The 23,575-nt window shown below is 39.4% G+C and overlaps 1 protein-coding gene and 1 long non-coding RNA gene across 5 annotated transcripts in view; both read right to left on the reverse strand.

The window, feature by feature from the left end:
* AFF3 (ALF transcription elongation factor 3) overlaps positions 1 to 23,575 on the reverse strand; it is a 326,738-nt gene that overhangs the window by 193,103 nt on the left and 110,060 nt on the right. The gene's annotated exons all lie outside the window — the stretch shown is intronic.
* LOC140684597 (uncharacterized) overlaps positions 1 to 23,575 on the reverse strand; it is a 90,060-nt gene that overhangs the window by 13,978 nt on the left and 52,507 nt on the right. The window contains exon 1 of the long non-coding RNA XR_012057066.1: positions 1 to 23,575. This exon is cut by the window's left edge and continues 12,793 nt beyond it; it is cut by the window's right edge and continues 52,507 nt beyond it. This is a non-coding gene — a long non-coding RNA (uncharacterized lncRNA).

Below are 23,575 nucleotides of genomic sequence, written 5' to 3' on the forward strand. Positions count from 1 at the left end.
AATCATAGGGATAAATAGCATCCACTTCTGACAAATGTAAGTGCTGGCATAAAATGTTATTAGGCTACAGAGATTTTCTTTTGTTCAGGAAGTATGTTTTATTCTCCAGCAGTGTCATTCATCATCCTAATGAGCCCTCAAAATGTAAATTAAATAGCAAAGACTGATTCATTCAAAAACATCTTTGTGCTGTGTGTTAAACCTTTTCTCTACTTTTATCCTTATATATTGGTCCATTCTTTCATTACAAAATAACCCCTTAGCCCTTGTATGCTTTAATGACCAAGTTCAAGCAAAGTGTATTTTCAGTAAACACTGTTTATTCATTGCTGCTTTTGGTACAGTAATTAAAAAAAAAAAAAAAGCCAAAAAAAAACCACCACCAAAAAACTAAAAATCAAAAAAAAAACCAACAAAAAACCCTAAACAAACCAACAAACCAACAAAAAAAAAAAAAACCCCAAAACGACAAAAGCACAATTCCTCATTTTAAAATGTTGTGCTCCTTAAATTATGTTTGATCCAGAAAATCTCACAAACCTGTGTGTGCACGTGGCTTTTGTTTTATTCAGTGTCACTTAGTACAGGGAAACCCTCAATGGAAAAGGATTAGTAGAAATTTCAAGCAGCTCTAATTTACTGAACCAAATACATTAACAATTAAGCAAAAACCCTATTTTTGCTAATGGCAGAAAAAAAAGAAAATAACCTAGGGTCATTAGCTAAATTAGTTCAGATTTCTTGTTATCTGTTGATAAGGACATTATACATTCTTACCAGGAATTCAGAAAAAATGTTTCATACTTGACCTGAATTTATGCATGAGCACACACACAACAACAAGAGCGACAAGGAACAAGGCTTCTCTGGAGCCAGTTCAAACAAAAATATAACAGGAATGGAAAAAACCACAGCAAAAGCATGCCTGGTTTTGGTACGCTTAGTCTTCAGTTATCTTGTTCTCTGCCTCTACCTTTTCTTTCTCTTCCTCTGATGCTTCTCAAAAACATCATCACCTTAATCTGGGTGTATATATGTTTCTGTGTGTACAAAATGCAGATGAAAATATTGAGAGCAAAGTTTGCCTGATGAGAAGAATGCTGCTATTAAACTGCATATGTAAGGCTTAAAATCCACACTCTTCAGAATAAATTACATCAAATCTCAGTATTTAGTGACATTATGCTTTTATGAGGTTAAAATGTTGGAGGGAGACACGAGGGGTTACAATGAAACCATCCAGCTGTGAATGAGGTAAGTACATGTGTGGCATCTTGCTGCCAGGGATCCAAAAAATGGCCCTAGACCAATACTCCTTTTATTGCAAACCCAAAGAGAGCTGAGTGATGCATTGGTGTAATTGAGTTAAGAGAGCTTAGAGACGAGGTTAAGTGTTAGAACTTTTAGCTAGAATATCTTTGATGACAGGTGACCTTTTGTAGGGTTTCTTCTGAAAAAGTTAAAATGGTGATTTATGAAAGTTCAGTGAAGGTTCCATACTGCAACTGTTAGAGAGACCACATGTAATTAGGTTAAACTCCACTTAAGCAGAAAGAAGAATAAAAAAAGATCAGTATTATGGCATGAAATATTATCACTTAAGAAAATTAAGCATCATGAACTCTAGCTGAGAGAGCTTAACAAACCATCTATCATTTATCTTTGAGTGCTGATTCAGAAATCAGACTGGAATTCACAACTGCAGTGATTGATTAAAATAAATGCATACAGTACAGTAATTTATAAATGAAGACAGTAATTTACAAATTAAGTAAAGACTTTATGCCTGCAGAATAAGCTGCTGAAGCTGAAAAGATATTTGAAGATACTTCAAACATACTCAATATGTCACAAAGAGTCGCATGATGCAGCAGCTATCTGAGCTAATACTTTGCTCAGCTAATCTTCAAACTCAAGAATATTGACTAGATGAAAAGTCTGCCTTTCACATCCTTGTGCACATATGGTACACTACCTGTATTTTTACTAACTACCCTTTTCACTGATGTATTTAAGTACCTCTTATTACCTATTTTTTTACACTACAGACAAAACACTGATCCTTGGATCCTATATACTGTGGCAAATTAGAGTTTTTCCAGCCAGCTGTCCAAAACTGAATCACAGCCCAGAAAAATCTTCCTGTCAGACTTTAGTACACCCAAAAAGTGAGAAAAGAGAAAATAAAAACCAAAAACTCTTTACTTTGATTATCGGCTAGAAAAGAGTGCATTTCATTATGGCATTATAAGCATACTATAGATTCACTATTTTAAAGCTCATCCACAATGCCACAATTTTAATGGCATAGTTTAAAAAGAACAGGATGTAACAGCTTTTTAATTTGCTTTTCTTCCTTTCCTTTCCTTTCCTTTCCTTTCCTTTCCTTTCCTTTCCTTTCCTTTCCTTTCCTTTCCTTTCCTTTCCTTTCCTTTCCTTTCCTTTCCTTTCCTTTCCTTTCCTTTCCTTTCCTTTCCTTTCCTTTCCTTTCCTTTCCTTTCCTTTCCTTTCCTTTCCTTTCCTTTCCTTTCCTTTCCTTTCCTTTCCTTTCCTTTCCTTTCCTTTCCTTTCCTTTCCTTTCCTCAGTGTTGAGTTATAAAATCTAACAGAAACAGCAACAAAGGAAAAGTTAATAGGACTGATCTGCCCTTGAGGCATGCTCCCAAAGATCCTGGCTTTCTTCAGTATCACGGAAGCCTCAATGCTTGCTGCAGCAGATGGAAAGGCTACATGCAAGTTAGCCATTGGTGCCGACCAGAACTTACAACCTCTGCTCTTCCTTGGCACCTGCAGCCCTTTAAAGCACACCCTGAAATAAATGCCATCATTTGGGGCCCAGGTATGGTCCTGACAAAGAGTAGACTGTTATGCAGGGTTCATCTTGTTGGCAATGATTACAATGTTAACAACAATTATGGAAGCAAAATAGATCAAAACACAGGGAAGGGGAGTAGCAGAATTAAACTTTTCTGTGGAAAATGCTCCCATCTCCACGAGCTCATGCTGTTCCTCCTCTTCCTCGGCTGGTTTCATGTGCTGCTGCTTGTTACATGGGAGCCGTTTGTCAGTCTGACTCTGGCAGCAGTAGCTATGGTTCCTTCATTGCACTTGAGGGTTTTCTAGATTGTACAGACTCCAAAAATTACTATTACAAAGGGAATTGGGCAGAACAGAGAACGAGTGAGAAGAAAAAAAAATCCTTTATACAGTGCATTTAGCAGCTTTTGCTGTCCCGAATGTCACAAACCTCCTCTGAATATCCTTGTACAGCACACAGGAGTTAGAAACAAAACCCATCAAGAATGGGTAAAATGTGAATGCTGAAGAAGAAATAGATTTGGAGAGTGCTGCAGGATGCAAATGAACATTGAATGTGTCAGATGACCCTTTTTTCCTTACTACAGTTGACATTGTACTCACTGCACTTTTTCATCCTATACTTGCATGTTTTGAAATGAGTACTCACAGAATTAAAACATGGATTCTGCTTCAAATAACATGCATGTAGTTCATTCAGTGGTAAATTACACCTGATAATATATTGCCTGAAATAATTTTAATATGTTTTGTGTCTGTACATGCCATTTTCACTGTATCTACACTTTATTGAAGATTTTCCTTATGTCGAGTAATTGTATGAATGTATATATATATATATATATATATATTTATGTATATATATATATGCACAGTAATGCTTGTAAGATACTGCAAATATGTGTCTAATGATTCTTAGTTCAACTAAAAAAATATGCTGTATTATTTGAGAGACAGTTCAGGACCATATAATGAAACATCAAATCACAGCACATGGAAAGAAAATTAAGATTGTCATTAAGATTGCCATGGCCAAAATTGAGCTGCTCCTCAGTTCTGAAGAGCAGTTCAATTTTGAGGACTTCATTTTCAAGTAATTTCATTCAAAAACACATAAGTAAGCAGAAGGCAAGAAGCAGGTTCTGTCCCCAAAATATTTTGCCATTGAAATGGACTCAAGGAATACCATGCACAGAGAGGAAGAAAACATACCAGAGAACTGAGTGGGCTAGGAGATGGCTTGGTCTTGTCAGACTTTCTAGTTTACTTTTAATAAATAAACATCTCAGTGGATGCTGCAGGCTAGATTAATTCCCTGGAGATTCTGAATGAGAAAAGAAATGTGACCTTGAGGGTCATTTCATCAGAGTTCCATTGTCCAAAGTGACAGGTAGAAGGGCAGGAGACACTGTGTCCCCACTGGAGCAGGGAATTGAGCTCACTGGGGACGAGTGAAGAAGAGGACAGGAACAAGCTTCTCAGCAGCTTTGAGGAGGAAAAGAAGAAATGTAACTTTGATCTGGTAGATAAGAAATGGGCTGAGGTTGCCAGTGGTCTTTGTGAAGAGTGTTTGCAAGAGCAGAATGGAAATACCTTGCCATGAACCAGGAGATGAGACACACCAAGCCAAGAAACTGGCAGGGCTAGATGTGAAGGCAGGACCCTCATAAAGCATGAATGAAAGAGAAGCAGCACCCTGGCTTGCTCTCAGGTGCACAGGATGAGAGGAAGGGAAGTCAGATTAGTGCTGCAATACCTCCAGCTGAAGCACATCAGAAACCTCATTTTTTTCCTGGGTGATTTCTACTTACTAATTGGTTGCCCAGGTTCTTGCAAAGTAGTTACATAATTTAATGAAAAGCATAGTTTTGCCACAGAGACATTAGTAAACTGAGCCTCGAATATCTCCACCCCTGTTGAGCAACAGGTCATTCATTGGCAAGATCTACTTTCTCCCAGACATGACAGTACACATGGCAAAATCTGGCCCTTTGTAACAACACTGATAAAAGCAGAGGCATTTCTAACTTTGGCTGCAACCCAGTCCTACAGTCATGCTCATATGTTTGTGCATTTCATTAAAGGTGATGCATGAAATCACTTAGTGTACTTGACTCTTTTAAATACCTTGACAGAGAGTTCAATAAATTATGAGTTGTTTTTCTGTATAAGCAAGAGCCATATCTGAATATAAACACTCATGTGGCATTAAGTTCATATGTATGCAATTAAGGAAGATTGTTTTTACAAATTTAATTACGTGACTCTTGTACTAAATATTTTGCATGAAAAACAGGCAAGAGAATAAAAAAAAATGGTATCAAATAGCCCACTGCCTGAAGGCTGTAAAAAACAATCTATAAAGCGACTTTTAAAAATACAGGCAATATTTTTGATAAAATTATGTGCCAGTTCAAGGGCTACTTTTCTTCATCAGCACACACAGTCAAGTCTTCTGGAATTCATGACCACTCAAACATTTAATGAAACTTGAGCACATTAGTCAGAATAACCTAATCACTCTGTCTTTGAAGATAAAGTCCACTACTTTTGCTCGTTCCCACATACAAGGAAATGCAGAGACACTAGAAGTGTCATCATCATGTAAGACACTTGCTATTAAATCTATTCTCAATACAAGGCTGACCTGAGGTACGTTTCAGAAATCTTTCTCTTTGTCTACTCTAATCCATCAGAATCCTTTCAGGTAAAACTACCACATTTATACATCAAAACTGTATTTTTTAAGTAAGGCTGTCACTTTTAAAGCATGCATCTTTTCAGGAAAATGTCAGGGATGTTATACTTGGGTGTCCTTCTGCCCAAGAGGCCAACAGAACCTGAACAATGAAGCAAACAAGACAGCTAATCAATAGCAGTCACAGCACTATTTTTTATCCTCCAACATCTTCATTTTCGAGTTGGTACACATCATTACAATAGGAAAACAGGACAGTCAATCTCCATTAAGTTCAAGCACTGCATGAAAGAATTAATTTGGCTGCCTTAAAAATGATGATACAACTGCATGCCCTTAAACCTTTTAAATTTATACTAAATTTAAAGAAAATACTTGGATAGGCAGATTGGCTAGATATGAAGGCAGGGGAATATTGACTTGTTTTTTCCCATTGGCACCCTGTATTTCTTACAGTGATGATTTCTCTGAGCACTGGAATAAATTTTTTTTAAGCCTTCGGTATAAAGCAATTTCACAAGTACCTGTGTAACTAATCAGATTGAAGGTTCATGATGCCAATTTCTCAGAAGTATGTCAGTGGCACTGAGTCTTGTTGCTAGCTCTAAAAAACATGCTTTAGATTTGGGATTTTCAAGGAGCCCAGGGATTTAGTTGTCCATAAGCCATTCATATATCAGTGATGAGGTCGAAACTCCCTTTGGCTATTTTGACAAATCCATTTCAAGTAACTACTTATTTTCACATTTAATTTGAGTTCAAAGCAGTCAAAGTTATGATTCTCCCCCTCCTCCACACCGACTGCTTTCCATATCTGGCACCGAACACTGACCTTATGTCATTTGCACCTGTATGCATATATGCATATGAATACATATGCAAACACATACAGGCAGAACCACTGAAATGGGCTGGCATATGGCAGGAACCCTTGCTGGTGCTCCAAACACATATGCTGGCACTTGCCACAGAGGGAATGGGGTAGAAATGAAAATGCAGAGACTTCTAAGTCTCTCTCCCCATACATCTGTTAACATCCTTTTATTTCCTATATTTAATGAAGAATTGCACACACAACAACTTGGTCTAGTACAACCTTCCAGCACCTGACACACTTAACTGCAAGGGGAACATTCCTCACTCAGCCAACTCCAAAACCATTTTGTATCTGGGGCTATTTCAAAGTAAAACCGAGCAGTCTTACAGTTACTAATTATGATGTGGCTTTGCTTGGTCAGACATTGTAATTTTAACTGAAAGTGAAATATCCATAAATAGCTCCAAGTTTCAGAATTTCAGCCAATTTTGAATCCATTGGTAAATAGATTTTTCTTTTGTTTTGGGGAATTAAGCAATCAATACTCAGTTTATAGGCATGAACTTCGTGAAACAAGACTTAAGAGAAACTGTGAGAAATGTTCCTGTCAGAAAATTTACTCTAGATCTGCCAATGTATACAGTAATTTCTGGTGGTACTTTATTTAAAATATTACAAATATACTTGATTCTCAGCAGATTTATAACAATGACATTAGAGATATAAGACAAGCAAATAAGACAGAACTTATCAGTTCTTTGGAGGAACAGCACAGCAGGAAAGGGCCCTGGGAAAGAGCATTGCAACACTGGGAGAGAAAATCTCCATCACATAACAGCCGTTCTGAACATTTTTCAGTCTATTTTCTCTCTTTTGTCCTCTGGCAAGTTTTTTCTCAATATTAGATTCAGCATAAGAATACTTGTAGACTGGCCTCATGTAGTCTCTTGTTTCTAGCTCCAGGACATTACAATCACTGTCCCGATGTTTTTGAAACTTCCGGAAAGTTATCTGCTCCCAGATCTTTTTTTAGTAACTCAGTTCTCTTTTAGCTTTACAGCTTGAAATAGGGTGGTGGTTTTGTTTGGGCATTTCTGTTTGTTTCAGTAGTCTATATCCCTGCCTATGCAAAGAAGTGAAGGTCATGATTAACCCATCATCTATGTGAAGTTTATGCAATGACTAAGTTTAAAACCACACATGTATTTTAGTTTTCATCTGGATCAGAACTTTTACTTAAAACTTTTCTGGTTTTCATACCAATTCAAATACAAATGTATTTTAATTACACTGTCTTTTGAAGGGAAGTGATGGAATGAAGCTATGGAATTTTCTTTCTATGCAGAAAGTTAATCTTTTGGCAGGTCTAAAGGAGGAGGAAATGTTCAGTGAGATAGTTCTCTCTGGATGACTTCATGATTAACAAGGGATGTAGGTAGAAAAGAATGAAAAAACCACTGAAAATGTTGGGGTTTTTTTTAATATTAGATGTGCTTGTTGAATACTTCAGTACCAGGAACAGTGAAAAGCCCTTGGAGAGAATTTTATTCACAAAAGACCTCTGCTTTACTGAGTCTCACCACAGTACCTACCAACATATGGCCAGAGCTTGTGCTGGGTTTCCACACCTTTTGGCCTACATCTCAATATGTACAGGACCACTGAGCCTTTTCATCTTTGTTCTTAATAGGAGTGTTGGAGAGAACTACACTTCCATCAAGGAGCCATAAACAGATACCATTAGTTCTTGCTGGTGGCAAATTGTGTTTCTGAGAGATGCCAATGGAAAGCAGGACACACTTGTTGAGGTAAGGATTGAACAGAGCCACAGCTGAAGGACTGACAAACCAAGTTAAAGCACTTGCTATCAGTTATTTTTTTGGTGAATTTTGGTGAAGAATGTTCAAGATTTAAATCTAGATGTGTTTCAAGAATATCAAGGCAGTTCAGAAATGAGCACATTTATCCCAGTAAGAAAAGGAACTGGTAGGAAATAGTAACTTTTCAAACTTCAAACTATGGCTTGCTTTTCTGCCAGTTTCTACAAATTTTTTTCAGGTCTCAAATATTCTGCTACTGAAAAGGTCATTCTTCTTCCAAGATAACTTCCCTAAGGAACTCTACTCTTTTATATAAACATGCAGATGCAGGCACCCCATCTACACACATTTCAAATTTACATTCAATTTTTTTCTGCCCAGGCAAGTAACACGGGCAATATTCAGCATTTGGTCAAGACACAAAACAGTGGGAAAGCTGATTCATACCTTGATTTTTCCACATATCCCCTTCATTCCACGTATCCTCCTTATGCTCCAAAGGGGCAGCAGAGTCACATGGAATCTTCCAAGCAATGTATTGTCTCTTAGTCCAGCTTTGCCACATCTTGGGACAACTATGCCACAAGTCAGGGCACATAAGCATGGAATGGCAAGGCTGCTATAGACCCCTGATGACCTCTTCCTGTCCCCTTGTGGCCACCTAGAATGAGCCTGCACTTCTTGGTGACTGCTAAATTTAGGCTTTCCCAACCATGTCTGCTCCAAACTGGCTGAGTCAAACCTCTCTTCCAAATTCTGATACAGTGGCTTCCTCTCAGTTTAGCACAACTGGGAAAATTGGTTGTTCTCTGCTATACAGTCCAAACACTGTTTCAGACTGGAAACTCCACATTGCCCTCAGGAACTCCCTCAAATTCTATCTTTGGCATCCAGTTTTTATATTTTAAAAGCTTTCAGGGTAAGAGAGAGAAAATTTTATTCCATACTTCCAGGAATTAGATCAGTTTATCGGATAAAAGATGTAACCTGTTGCGTACTATTTAATTTTCTTTCAGGTCACTCATATCTTTCACCCTTGTATCAAAATAATTGGTATCAATGGATGACTCAGAAACATCTTTGCTGTCACACAAAGTGAATGTCAACAGTATCAGCATAAAAAAAAAATTACATGTTATGCTCTTTCAAATGCAGAGATGGCATGAAAAAGAACACACAGTGATGTGCTATGCATCATTTAAAACCAGATACACTCTTCTGCAAAAACTGTTGTCACTGACAATGTTAGATGTGTGGTTTTTTCTCCTTTTGTTTTTACAGGATTTAAACTTAAGGCTTTTTGGGTTTGCTTTGCAGGTTTTGGGTTTTTTTTGAAATAAAGGTCACTTACTTAGCAACAGATAAATAAAAATTCAAGCAGCCCCAGAAAAATCAATAAAGGTACTAAAAATCTAAGTTGATAATAAATTTTTGTTCCCCCTTCACATAGCTCAAGAATGTCAGTATTTACTGGAACCACTGTAATATCAGATATTTCAGAAGAGTATTGATTTTGCCACTGAAGTGTGACTAAAGGGATAAATAAACTGCTCTTGGGGTCAATTGATTCATTTATCTTTGCTGTTATTTTATAAGAAGTCAAAGCAGCATAAACTTTGATAAATAAATGCTATCGTGAAGAAATACTATCCATATGAAGATTTTGAGAACAATGGGAACATATTTAGACTGCTGGCATTGAGCTGAAAAATCAGGATTATATTTATGCTGCTTTGAGTATTAAAAAGGAGGACAAAATATGACTTTCCACCATTGAGGCACAATGCCTCGTTTGCAATTCTGAATGTGTCTTGGTGAATTAGGATGAGCATTACTGTATATAAAGTAGAATATAACCACAAGATAGGAAATACATGATAGGAAACGAAAAGGGAGAAGAGCCTTTATATTTGCAATGAATCTGAATCACAGTTGTACTGATGCATTCTGCTTTAAAAAAATAAAAGACATGTGGAACAGCCAATATATTCAAGTTGATAAGTAATGAGAATGCTCTGAAGTGACTTTATGCAGCTTTAATTGCAAGCAGGATAATAGCTACTTCAAGAAGTCACAAGGATATTATAAAAATTACAGTGCAAAAGTCACGCAGAGCCTGCTACATTGTGATTATGATATGAATTTAAGGTGGTAAGAGACTATTTGGACAAACATGACGTTTGTCTAAGACATAAGGAACTGCTGTCTTTGCAAGAAACTATGAGTCTACTTTTGCAAAGCTATATATGCAAAGAAAAAGAAAAGAAATGCAGTGGCATTGAGTTAAAATGACAGAGAAGGTGTGTAGCACTTTTTTTATGATATCCAGGTAATAGGTGGATGTTATCCATCTAAAGTTTTTAGAAACTGGACTTGGCTGATCATGGCTAGTCACTCCCTGCTCTGCTCACAGTTCATGGAAGGAATTAGACACTTTCTGCAAGTGGTTCCCCTTCCATGGTTTTTGCCTAAGAAAGACCAGATGAATCATCTTTTGGAGACACCTGTTTTGGTGTTTTGACTATGAAAAGAGTCCAAGTAGTCTTGGGCATGCAAATTTTAAACGTTGCAAGTGAAGGGAAATTAATCCTATGCAGAGTATCAGCAATAAGAAAGACATCCTAAATTCACCAAAGTGATAGAGCAGTAGGTAGTTGTTCAACAAATGAAGTTATGTTCCCTGTTGTCATAAAATGTATCAAAAACCCCAAGAATCCCCAAAACCAAACCAAACAAGAAAAAAAAAAAAACCAAAGCAAAACAAACCCAAACCCCCAACCAAAAAAAAAAAACAAAACCCAAAAAAATCCAAAAACCCAACACCAACTCAGACAAACAAACAAAAACCAAAAAACAAACAAAAAACCCACAAACCCAAAAAGCTAAAACAACACACCAAAATCCCAACAAAATGTCCCCCAAAAACCCAAACCCAACAAAACAGGGATACACTGATGAGCTTAGACTTTTAGCAGTATTAAATGGTTGCATGAGGTTAAATGAAGTGACGACACTGGAAGAAATATCCAGTTTATGACTCCTCAGTGGGCTTGTGGAAAACTCATGGAAGAGCAGTGGAAGAGGCTATCACCTTTAGGCAGCACAGGGTGCTCAGAAAAGTAAAGGGCTTGATTTCACAACAGGCAGCATAATAATTCTGTAAAATTCACAAGGCAGTGCCCCACTCTCCCTTGAAGAGCAAGAATTCCAAGGACTCCTTATCTAAGGTACTGGAGCTACAGGGGAGACACTGGCAGACAGGGAAACAGAGAAACAAGGAAAGGGAACTTTATGAAACTTCAGCATGAATAGCTGCAGAAGTCTGTAAGTGGCAGAGGTACTTTCTTATGAAAGAAAGAGGTTAGACACAGAGGCTTTTCAAAGTCTGAAGAACTACAAAAGCACAGCTAACTAAATAAAAGAAAAAAAGATTGTGTTAGGTGGTTAATGCAAGGAAACTGAAGGGCATGAAGAAAAGAGAGCTAACAAAAGCTGACAGAACTTAATAAACAAGCAAGTTTCCTTTTGGTTTAAGTATGTAAACTTCTATTGAAAGAAATACAGTGGCACAGTCCAGGACCATGATTTTTAATCTGCATGAAAAAATATTTGATTTGACATATCAATTGATATTTGAGAAGTACCACCATACCTCAGTCTTGCAAGATAGCCCCTATGGCCTTCTTGAGACCTTCCAGCCCTGCTGCCTGAGGTTAAATTAAGGCAGCCCTTACATATCCTACAGTTTTGCATGCCATGGACAGGTGAGGGCAAGGAGAACTGACATCCAAGTTTCTTCCGATGACATCAGGGACACACCCCCACACAGCTCCTCAGATGACCACCTGGAGGCATGGGACATACCATTCATCTCAAAATCCTGGGAGCTGTTCACTAGATAACTCCATGTTTTATTTCACTCTTTGGTAAAAGAGGCTACAAATCCTAACCTGCTGTGTAGGCTTTTACACTGACAGAGCCTTAATGAAAGCCAATAAAAGCAGCTACTGCTTTTGGCTACCAAGTGGCAAACTTCACTGGCACACAGGTGACCATCTCTTGCCAAGCACAGTTGACTACCAGACAACAAATGAATCCAGACAGAATTCAGAAGGGGAAGATGGTGCTTTACATTTCAATGACAAGGATCTGCCAGTTTTAGGGTCCATCCCAGGCACTCATCCAGGCTCTTCTTGGTGAAACATGCTTCAAGAAAATTGTTCATGTGTCTGAATCTGCCGAGGTGCAGATATGACTTTAACTTGTGGAATGAACCAGAGCTGGGCACTAAAGAAAATCAACTACAGCCAATCTTCATGTATTTGTCCTGTTCAACAGGATTAACAAAGAACAGCTTAATGCTGGTTGGAAACACCTACCAGTACTTTATTTCATTCACATTCATAAGAAAGAAAAGGAGACAAATATTGTGCATAGCATATGTGTGTTTTACTCCCTGTCCTGCCAGTAACAGCTGCTAAGCGATGATTTATTTGCTCCAGAAAACCATTAATTTTCCAACAGTAACCAGAAACAAACAGTAGAAGTACAATATTTCCCATGTTCCAGCAGCAATATTCATGTATGATATAGAAATATTTTTCAGATATCAGAGTATATATTCTGTATAAATGTATTTTAGTAAAAATTTCTTTCATTTTTTTTACTTCCCACTGGTTTGTATATGATACAGAGTATGCTTCCTCTGGCCTGGTATGCTGTTTTGGCTCAGGAACTGGACAGCAATAAAACTCTTCCCCTTCTGTAATGCTGTTCTTTGAAGATCTTCCATATGTCTGGGGAAGATGGCAAATCAACCACACCTCTGAAAGGAAAAATCAGTCCCGCAGCCACTATAAGCAGTATTACTTCACTTCTGTGCTTTGATATAAACCTGGCTTAACACCAACAGATTGTCAAATTTTTGTTGTTGCAAAGCTTTGAAGAAGCAGAATGTTTCTGAGCCATAACACATCGGACGGGGAAGGCAATTGACTCAAAAGAGAACAGAAATCCTGCTAGCAAGGGGATAAAAGGGCCACTGCTGGGCAGAGCTCCACAGATGTGCCCTGGGACACTGGCTGAGGGATGGTGGGGTGAGGTAAGGGTGCAGCCAGGCTCCAGGCAGATTGCCCTCTCCCAGCAAAGGGAGGTAAACCTCCCTCCTCAGCAAGGCTGATAGCAAGTCTCTCCTGACTCCCACAGAAGAAGGAGCACGGGCAGTGAAGCTGCCTTGCCTGGCTTGTTTTGACGTATGCTATACCCATCAGTTATTTTTAAATCATGTTGTTTGACAAATCTGCTGAATTCATTCACAATTTCTGATTTGCAAGTTGAGTTTCTCTGTAACTTCTAGGAATGTATGCAAATGGCAAGATAATGCTTTCTGTTTTGTTCTGTATTTAAAAATCTCTACAGGTTGTGACTCTTCTTACCTATCTGTTCTACTCCCTGGAAACTGTTTTCAACACGAAAAACAAGCTAAATAATTAACTCATCCACTTTCTTACACTTTAAGTGATGTATTATTTAAGAGTCCAGGCATTAAATTCTCAATCCTGAAAACATGCCCTTGGGACCAGTTGCTTTGAAGTCATCTGCAAAATTAGGCAGGTATACAAATGCTTGAAGGATCAGATCCTAAAGAAGGTTGCCTTTATTGTAATGGTGAGCAATAATCATAATGAATCTGTTTGGTATTTTATCATACATTACAATATAGCACCTGTTCAACAGCCATCAGAAAAGTAATTGTATTTCAGTGTTTGTATTCTTTTCATTTGATAAATGAGTTTGTTTTACACATTTGCTTTATGCAGTGAAAGAATATTAAAGCAGATCTGTTTAACATCATGTTTAGAAGCGTAAAGGAATTGTTCCTTGGGAGGCTTCACTCCTGCCAGTATTAAAGTATTATGAAGAGCTAAATGAACATATGGTTAAGCCAATTTAAATGCACTTCTAATGAACAAATGAACACACTTTGCTGCATCAGTTAAAAGCCAAAAATCCCTGAATCTTCCCTTCTAGGATCATCTGCCTGTGTTACCATCATGAACACCATCTATGTTATCAGCTTGAATTCTTACATCCCAAACAGCAGAAAATCAATTAATTGGGAAGCCTGCTGAATAATATATATTGTTTTACCAAATAAAAAAAAAGTAGGTCATTAAGGATCTGGCCTTGCTTACCAGCAGGACAGCAAAAGGCAGAATTTTGCTCTTGTATACACAGACTGCAAAACCCATGGCAAGTGTCTGTGCTATTTAACAAGGATGAAATCTGTTCTTGGTTCCACTCAACTGGCCACCCAGAGGTAGGGCTTATTTTGACTCTTTTTTTGATATGGTTGGTACTGGTTTTCTTTTAGTTAGCAACAATGTAAAGGCTGCTTAACTTTTTCATAATACCTCCAGAAACTGAAGAGCTCTTCACTGCTCCTGGCTATTCAGATAAAGTCTCCCCTTCTCATACAAAGAATCACACTATCAGCAGAAATTGAAGATAAAACTTAACTGTTACTGATCCAGTTTCCTGGAAAAAACAGCACATTAAGGAAGCAGCAGATGTTACTCCATTGAACGACATCTTGTGTTAAAACATGAATACTCGCAGCACTACTTCTTCCTGGTCTCAAGCTGATTCTAGGAACCTCCTAAAGGGTCTTTAAAAAGCAATGAAAGTCAAAGCCATGACTTCAAACATTGCCATGCTTTTCACATGAACATTTTTGCAATAGACAGACAAGAAACTCTGGTGACCAAACCACAGTTAAGCATTTCAAGGGAAGAGCAAGAAAAAAAGCAAAACACCTCCCTCCTCAAAACCCAAATCAGTCCAAAATAAGCCCAGCATGTAAGAATCATTCTGAAATGCATGCTTCTTCTGGAGACAAAGTGTTTCTAAGAAATACAGTGGGAAATTAATAATCAAAACCTGCTTTGTTCAGTAAGTCCCTTACACCTGCAATCCTTGCTAAAGGGGGATCATCCCTCCCCTGCAGATATCACTCACAGGTGGTAAAGACTCACATTGAAACATCCACACTCACAGCATCTTGATTCACATGAATCACCAGAAAGAAACGTGCACTGAGAATGTGTCACTCATCTGGTCTGTCTTAAGTGTCTGCCTTAAGTGAACTGAGACCGATGAGGCCCTTTTCTCTCCTGTGACAGCAAGGACAGTCTAGGCAATTAGCTCAGATGCTGGCAGGGAAATCTGATCAGTTGAATCCCATCTTTACAAACCACAGTGGAAAAGGGGGAATGAGTTGGTTCTTTGTGTGGAAAAATTTGGGCAATACCTTCAAAAAGTTAAGAAAATCAATCCCTAGCACCATATAGGACAAGCTGGTTTACCAATTTAATAGTCACAGTTAATGCAAACCCCAGGAAATACATATGACACCACAAGGTACTCACATATTAATTAAATACTGTGAATAATCATAGTTAAAAAAATTTGCTGCAGGGATGCAAGATAATATTAAAATACCAGTTATATATTTCTTAAGAATCTGATGGAAAAGAAAGTGTACTGGTATCCTTAGTGATTTCCATGCAGAGGTAAGAGGCTATAAGCAGAAGTTTGCTTTGGCCAACAAACACAAAGCATCTCTATGCAAAAAAGGCTCAAAAGACTCCCTGAATATTACAGTCTATCTGTCTTCTCTGGAGCATGTGTGCCCAAAGTCTTTGAAAGCCACAACCTGTCCCCCTCACCAGCCATGCAGGTCCCTGACCTGACACTGGGTCTTTAAGTCCCAATTTATGTCCCACACAGAGCTGCCTTCCAGTGGCATCAGCCTGCAGGTGCCAACATACAAACTGACACCTTGTATTGCTGTGGAGCTGAGGAATTCTACCTCTCCTCTACGTGTTCTGGTCTGTTTAGAAGATGGGCAGAGAAGACAGGAAATTAACTTTATTGATTAATCTAAGTAACACAAATAATTTACACAAATTGAGTAGAAGACACTGAAATTATTGTATTTTGCTCAGGCATTTAAGCTGTACAAATAATACTTAGTTCTCCTCTCCATGAGAAGGAAGACTTTCAGTTCATGAACTATTCATTAACCAGGTCAGCTGAACACACTTTCCATGTGTGTTCAAGTCAAATTGAGCTAACTGGATAATAAGTATGCTTTAACCACGTCTGCTGGCCTCAGATTTCATTCAGTCTGTTATTCAGAGAATAACAGAATCATTAAGGCTGAAAAAGGCCCTTAAGATCATTGACTCGAACCATTAACCTGGAACTGCCAAGTCCATCACTAGACCATGTCCCCAAGCCCCACATCTACATGTCTTTACCTTCAGGAATGGTGCACAACCACTTTCCTGAGCAGTCTGTTCCACTGCTTGACAACCCTTCTGGCGAAGAAGTTTTTCCTAATATCACATCTAAACTTTGCCTGGTGCAATTTGAGGCCATTTCCTCTCATTCTATCACTTGTTACCTCAGAGATGAGGCCAATCCCCACCTAGTGTTTCAGGTAGTTGTAGAGACTGATAAGACCCATCCTCAGCCCCCATTTCTCCAGGCTAAACACTCTCAGCTCCCTCAACTGCTTCTTGTAAATGTTGTGCTCCACACCCTTCCTCAGCTCTGTCGCCCTTCTCTGGACACGCTGCAGCACCTCAGTGTCCTTCTTGTAGTGATGGGCCCAAAAAGCTGAACTCAGTTCTCAAGATGTGGCCTCACCAGTGCTGAGCACAGGGGGACAACCCCTGCCCTGCCCACACTATTGCTGACACAGGCCAGGATGCCATCGGCCTTCTTGGCCACCTGGGCACTGCTGGCTCATGTTCAGCTCCTGTGGACCAGCACCCCCAGGTCCCTTTCCACTGGACATCTTCCCAGCCTGTAGCACTTCATGGGGTTATTGTGACCCAAGGGTAGCACCCAGCACTTCATCTTGTTGAACCTCAGACTTTTGGCCTCAGCCCATGGATCCAGCCTGTCCAGAGGCCCCTACAGAGCATTCCTGCCCTTCAGCAGAACAACACTCTCACCCAACTTAGTGTTATCTGCAAACTGACAGAGTGCCCTCAAAACCCCCTTCCCCAGATCGTGGATAAAAATATTAAACAGGACTGGCCCCCATACTGAGCCATTGGGAACCCCACTAGTGACTGGCTGCCAAGTGGATGAAGCACCCAATAGGTGCTCTTTACCTCTCTCATGTCTCTAGTCTCTTTCCTTGCCTTCGCCTCTTCTCTTTCATGCTCTCTTTTCACTTTTTTTTTTTTTTTGATTTATTTTTTTTTTTTATTTCAAACAGGCTTTCAGGTAGACACAACCTCTACTTATTGTAAAAACTGCCGAATCAGAAGTTCCTGCATCAGGAAACTTTAATTTCACTTTTCCACATTCTATGGAACAAGCAGAACTATGTACTGACATCACAGCAGAAATGCCAAAATGATGGTATTTATGCCTCTAGAAGACATGATTCCATAATTCAGGTAATATTATACTGTGTTTTCATAATATAGTTTGTCTTTAGTAATGACAGTTATAGAGTTTTGAATAATAATAGACATTTTTTAAAGACTATACTAATCTCTTATCTCCCCATTTGTTATTTCCTTGTCCTGCCTGTTACTGTAATATAATGGTCATGCATTATGGACATAAAAGACTATTCCATCATGAGATGTACACTTCAGAAGATTATCTGCACAAACTTTTGCCAAACAAAATTAAATAGCACAAATATGTCCAGGCCCATACAACTCCTACTATCCCCTTTCAAAAATATGACTTTCCTTCTGGACCATGTGGGACCAGTGGTCCTGGGTGCTGTACTGCCTACTGGTGTATACCCCACCCAACTACAGAGGCCTAAAAGGCAGGAGGCAATGCCCTGGGACTTCAGCATGGGTCATAATTGACACAGATGCCATGTGCCATCTTTTCTTCTTATATCAACTATGCTAGAGTAAATAGGGTCTGGCACCCTGAAGTACATTTTATTTCCTAGGGGCCTTGCAATGGGCACCTGCATGGGAGACACTCAGGCTCAGATGCTCAACAATTTACAAACTGGGACACCTGGGTCTTCTTGGAGGCCATCATATAATGTACAATGAGACCCAGAAGTGAATCAGTGGCTGGTGAGACGGACAGCAAACCCTTTACCAAGAGGAGTGGGTTCTGCTAGCTGCACAACACATCCTGCCATCAGCTCCAGGCATGGTCACGACATATGTGATGCAAGCACCTTCTCCCATGACTACCCTGCACTCTGTAACCTTTGCCATGCCTACATCTCCCTGAATAGCCTCCCTCCTACCCGACTAAAATACCTGAATAATTACATCGTAGGCTACATGGCATCTTCCAGAGTCTTTGCAGCTGTTTCCAGTCCACCTTGTTTCTCCCCTGTATCACGGTTAGTTAATTTTATATTACAAGCCAGCCACTTCTGAAGGATCTGTGGAGGTTCAGATTAAATGCAAAGTTACAGCCTCCTTCATGTGCCCTTGATAAAGATGATTTTATAGCCTTTATGTCAGATGTTTTTGGCACCAGTCGTGCCTTTATTTTAGACAGGTAAGTAAGTTTGCAACAGTTTAGGCTGGGGTTTTTTCCCATTCTGTGAAGTAACAAGTACCTGGATTTTGTTTTCTTTCTAACCTTTATTTGACTATATTAGATACAGACTTATTACTGTGAAGTACAAAAACAACAAAAAAATAAATGCAATTATATAATAATTTTTTTAGCATACCATTAAGCCTACTAGCAGTAGGACAAAAAAATCATAAAAATGCATAACTTAACAAAGTGTAATAGACCAAAACAAAGCACAATGACTGGACAAATTAGAATATACAAATGGAACAGACACAACTAAATGATCCAAGAAGATTCCCATATTAAAAACAGAGAGAAGCCAAATCATCAACAACCCACAAAGAGCAGTTTGTCACTTAGACCCAATCCAGTGTGCCACAGGCAACTCAGTCTATCACATGGAAGCCTAGGATTTTTTAGAGAGAACTTTCTACACCTTGAAGTTCCCTGTCCCTGCACACACTGTATCTTTGTTTTACTACTGGATGTGCCAAGATGAACAAAATTGGGCTGCTGTGCTCCCTGCTTCCTCCCACCACAGTCACAAGTATTTCCATGTTCCTTTCCTTGGGGAAAAGGGATGCTCCCCAGCTGGGACAATACTGACTGAGTCTGTAATGGGACTTACTTATCATCCAGTGTGGGCACCAGGATAGTACTGAAGTGGCTCGGGCACCTTATTGTTCAGGCTCTGGAGATGTGCAGACCCCATGCCCCGAGGTAAAGGTCTGCAATGAGCTTCCCAGCCTGCTGCTCTCACCATGAGGAACCTTTTAGTAACCAACTGTAGGGCTGGTACCACAGAACACATGACCTTCAAGAGAATGGTGTTTCCTTTCAGCCAGGGCCTCCATGGCATGGATGCTTTGCTAAGGTTAAGGAACACGGTGCCAGCAGTCTGAAGAGCCTCTATTACAGGGAAAAAACCCAAACCAGCAGGGACAGGTGCAGAGACATCTGCCCTTAGGGAAAGAGTGGTAGCTGGCAGAAGCTGAGAGCATCTATCAGACAGACAACACGGACTGTAAACTTGTCAGACTAAGGAGAGACCGAAAATGGACTTTCTCTTTTCCAGGTGAGTGCTCTCACTGCTGACCTGTTGCTTAATTAGGAGTGAAGGGGAAAGACAGTCATAGGCAGCACTTCACACAGCTTTGCCTTGGAGGACTTTGCCAGGCTAGCTAGTGGCTTGAGCAAGCAAGTTTGGAGTAGCTAAGTGTTACAGATAAAATGGTTTTGACTACCTGGAGTTCCACCTCTGGTCAGCCTTCCAGTGTCTCATTCTTGTGGCTGCTGACACCAGCTTCCTGGTGAAGTACTTTACCTGCTTCACCAAAGAAGGATTTTCCTCCTTGACTAACTTCATCTTCATTTATGATGCTTTCAAGAAGATGATCAAGCTGGCAGATCATTATCCCATCAAATCCCAGTTCAAGGTGGACTATATAATTACTCTTGTGCCTGTAAACCATTAGATCCAGGTAAGGGAGTTTGTAGGCAGGAGGAGGCCTTTGCTCTCCCTTTCCCTTGTGCTGCACCCCAGATAATAGGTAGATTATTCCGACTTTATCAGTTGCCTTCAGCTATCCTGTCTTAGTCTCAGGTGTTGCAGCAGACCTTTCATTAGGGGTAGAAATGAGCCAAGACACAGACTCTCATTTCACAACCTGAGAAGGGTCCCAGTTTATCCTTCTTTACAGCTTAGCCATCCTGTCTCTGACCACAGCAAGCTCCTACTGTAGGCTTCCCTGACAGACTCTGACTGCTGACTATTTCCTGCTGGAATATTACTGCAAGTATTTCCTTGCTGCCTCTGACCACAGGCTTATACCTAGCTCAGCTATGACTGCAGGTTCCAACTCTATCAGACCTAGACTAACCTCACAGGAGATCTCTTGCAGCAGCAACTCTCTTCCTTGTTTCATTCTTCTTTGTGTCTCTTCAGCTGTTCTCCTTCCACAGGGCTGGACTACCTCCTCCAGGCTCCCCCTGGCCAGCTAACCCACCCCTTTTAACACACTTATCTTTATTAGTCACAGCTGCAACCCTTTAAGGGCAAGGCTGCTCTCCTTTGGTAACTAGAACTGTGACTTACCAGGGATGAGGTCACTTGTAATCCCTTCTCCTGCACCTACAGCCAAGTGCACCTAGCTGCAGTCCGGAGTTAGAGGCACAAGCCTTGGGGAGGAGAGCAGCCTAAAAATACAGCCCTGTTTGTAGGATTGCCACATGGACAGCTTTGATAGGACTTCTGGACACTTCTCTGTGACCCATAGGATCCACCATGCACTGTGCTATCTAGATGTAATGTATTGCTATTACCTTGACAAAACATGCTGTAAGTTATTAGAAATGGAAAGTGCAATGTATACAAAAATGCAGTATTCTCCTTATAGAGAAGTGAACTTTGATAAGTGGGAATGATTAGTCTATAAAATTTAATTTCCCATTTATTAACTTAACCCAACAATGTTGGGTGTTATTAAATTCTTAGAGTGGGAACAACTATGACCAATATAAAAGTATTTGCCAGCCAAAGTGCAAATCAGTAGCTCTACCTTTAGCTAAAATTTTATGTATTATGCCAAATACAGCTCATAAATGTCACTTCATAATTTGGATTAGTACAAATAATTTGCAGAGTCACAACCCTGTCTTACCACAGCAAAAAACACACTAATAGTTTCTTCAGAAGATTTTCAGATTTTTATTTAACTTAATGATCCTGTTAAAAATATGATAAATAACTTCTTTGTTCTAACCATATAGTTTATGTTCTTCAGATGCTATCTAATGAGGCAAAAGTTTATAACAAACTGGCATTTTAAACTCTTAGAAATTAATATGTATATAGAATTATAGAACAATCTGGATCCATCAAGAAATCAGGTTTTTAGATATATAAGATAGCAGAATGAATCTAAAATGTGGTAGATTGAAAATATAAATTTGACTGATCTCTAAAAAATTAAAGGTCATTTTTTATAAATGCTTTTAAAATTTTATTGTTTGAGATAGTACTTTCTGAAAAAAGGGGCTCATAATGATATATTGCTATGCGTTCCAGTGTCCTATTTTAACTACTTTCCTTAATTATACTGAGGTTACAGACATTTTCAGTCTCTTACACATATATAATATTCAGGGCAGTAGCATTTGCAAATTATGTATTAGAAATAGAACTGAACTTCAGGTTCCAGGGAGCACAGTGAACACACCTTAACAATTTTAATTGGCCATGATATCACCAAGAGGTCAGCAGTAAAATCTGTATTCCAAAGTTTATGGCTGTCATTTTATAGATTTTGATTTAGGGTTAGCGCCTGCACAGCAATTACTGATCAAACCGTGATATTTAAACTGCTGGTCTCAAACGCAGGAGCTCCTCCTGAGCAGTTGAAGACCGTGACAAAGCCAAGCAGAAGGTCACAGCTTGCTGCTCCATGCAGGCGCTGTCCTCTCCCTATAGCTGTGGGCTGTAATCCTCATGGTGTTTGCACTGGATGTGTGCAAACACAGATCTGCCTTGTCCTCCGTCTGCCTGCAGTGCTAAGGACCAGATGCACTGTGACCCAGGCCAGGTGTTAGAAAGGGGGGAGACAGGAGCTACCTAGGGAAACCTTCTAAAGGTTATGTTCATGATGACAAATGCTGTGCAAAGGGTCATAAATGCACTTTCACGGAAACCTGCAGATAGAAAGGGTGTTAGTGAGAGCTTCTTAGGATGGTGCATTCCCCATCATTTAACACCCGTAATGGAACAGCGTCCTTGTATTTCTCATGACACTGTTATTCTTCTTAATGGGGATTAACAGCCTTTCCTGTTATTTTCTGTCTAGATTTCTCATGAACTAACATCCCCACATCAGATACTATATTAGCCAATAATAAGAATAAATGACAGACCGTGTAGTTTCTTGCCTGACAAGGGTGCTGCATTATCCCGCCACACAAAGAGTACAAAGAAATTTCTGGGGTTTATTTATTGTTTTGGCTATTACATAAAAATATTATAGAAATAAAAACCCTGAAGAACTAGTATGGTGTGGTATTGCTCCAGTCATAATGTGCTAGTACACAATCAATTCTTATAAAAGCTTTTCTCTTTCAGAGTAGTTTAGTTGTCCAAAGGGAATAAATAATTTACAGCTTGTTCAATCTGGTACTTCTCTCCTATTATTTTAAAAAATTTATTCTACTTCGCATTTACCATATAAAGCATTCTTTGTTTACAATCTGAGCATTTAAAAGCCTTTGCCTCTTTTAGCACATAGAGGAGACCTTTGGTCAAGTGAGCTCACCAACAGGATGCTGTCAGCTTGAGAAGAGTTCGGGTGTACATTTTATTTTTCTTATTTCTGAAACCGGTATGGACAGCACTGATTTATTTTTATGTAAATTTTCACAGTTTTACACATTTTCAAATGACAAACCTATATAGCTTATAGACACAGGCACATATATATTCTTAATCCATGACAAGATGGATGGGGCTTTGAGCAACCTGGTCTGGTGGAAAGTGTCCCAGCCCATGGCAGGAGGGTTGTCACTAGATGGTCTTTAAAGACCCTTCCATGATTCTGTGGTTCTATAATTCTTTATATAACTGAATACAAGTCGGTGATGTCAAACTGGTTCACAGCTGTCTGGGAACTACCCCACAGAGTTGTCAGGAAACTTAGCAGACACAGGCTGGAGCACCTCACTGACACTAGAAGTGACTATGTGCAAAAGAGGATCATACAGTGAGAGCCAGCAGACCATCAACCCTGCTGATACTCTACCCACTGACAGATGAGGAAAGAAGTTTCTGCTTGCCCTGGATAGAGCGCC

Source organism: Taeniopygia guttata, chromosome 1 (genome assembly GCF_048771995.1).
Source record: "Taeniopygia guttata chromosome 1, bTaeGut7.mat, whole genome shotgun sequence".
Taxonomy (NCBI): Eukaryota; Metazoa; Chordata; class Aves; order Passeriformes; family Estrildidae; genus Taeniopygia; species Taeniopygia guttata.